Genomic DNA, 1,076 nt, shown 5'->3' with positions numbered 1-1,076 from the left:
GACCAAGACTTTTAGGATTTGGACCAAGTCGAGACCAAGACCAAGGGAGAGCGAGACCGAGACAAGACCAAGACCAGATTAAGAAAAAATTGCCATAAATGATGGAGTATTGTGTACACGTGTACAGTGGGGAAAAAGTTTTTTTGTCTTTCATAGTTGAGGTCTAACCATGATGTCAGTCACAGACCTCCTCATTTTTAAGTGGGAGAACTTGAACAATTGGTGCTGACTAAATACTTTTCCCCCACTTTAGCTAACTTAATATGTAGAGCTAATATTGACAAAACCTTTGTGTGAGGGCAGAGGAAAGAATTTTGCTACAGAGGCGGATTGTTAACGTTGGTGATGGTAAAAGTTTAAAGTTGTACCCACTGTCTCTGAAAGTACTGCCGGATTTACAAGTTGCTGTACGATTTCTCCTGGTTGTTGTTGTTAATGATATTATTTATGAATAATGTAGCCAAATTTTTTACTTAAGATTTTTAAGACGGCTTTTACCGTTCCCAGAGAACCACGGTTCACTTTCYGAGAGTGCTKCGTGCGAGTGATGGGGGGTGCAGACGGGTGAGAGGCGGTAACAAAAATACATAAATACAATGAGTCAGGTTTGGATTTGAATCAGTAGCTACATTTTAAATCCAATGAAAGCAAGATTGTTAAAAAAGTTTATTGGACAATAATCTGGCTATTTAGTGATATTTCTGCAGTTGTGGTCTTGACTGGTCTTGAAATAAAATTCTGAGTCCTAAATGTCCGAGACCAAGACCATCAAAAGTGGTCTTGAGACCGGTCTTAAGACCAAGACCAGTTTCAAGTACTACAACACTACCCACGGGTACGGATGCTGATTTTAGGTGGGGTGGTTAGATAGGGTAAAGGGTCAGGGTTAGGCTGTAGAAATGACAGAAAAATTAATGGAAGTCAGTTTAAATTCTCCATGAGGATAGAAAAGCCAACTTGTGTGTGTGTGAACTGAGAAACAAAAAGCTCAAAGTACAAACTTGTGAAGTACTTAGACAATATATGTACATGATGAAAGCCATTTTAATCGTTGATATAAATGCATTTTGTGAGAC

At 38.9% G+C, this 1,076-nt stretch overlaps 1 protein-coding gene across 1 annotated transcript in view; it reads left to right on the top strand.

Annotated features, from left to right (window-relative positions):
* The window catches only part of LOC106530716 (dystrophin), a gene marked incomplete at its 3' end in the record, with an annotated part of 355,898 nt that overhangs the window by 225,226 nt on the left and 129,596 nt on the right, over positions 1-1,076 (top strand).

This window comes from Austrofundulus limnaeus, unplaced genomic scaffold (assembly GCF_001266775.1).
Source record: "Austrofundulus limnaeus strain Quisiro unplaced genomic scaffold, Austrofundulus_limnaeus-1.0 Scaffold551, whole genome shotgun sequence".
NCBI classification, from domain to species: Eukaryota; Metazoa; Chordata; class Actinopteri; order Cyprinodontiformes; family Rivulidae; genus Austrofundulus; species Austrofundulus limnaeus.
This window is presented reverse-complemented; position numbering and strand designations above follow the sequence as displayed.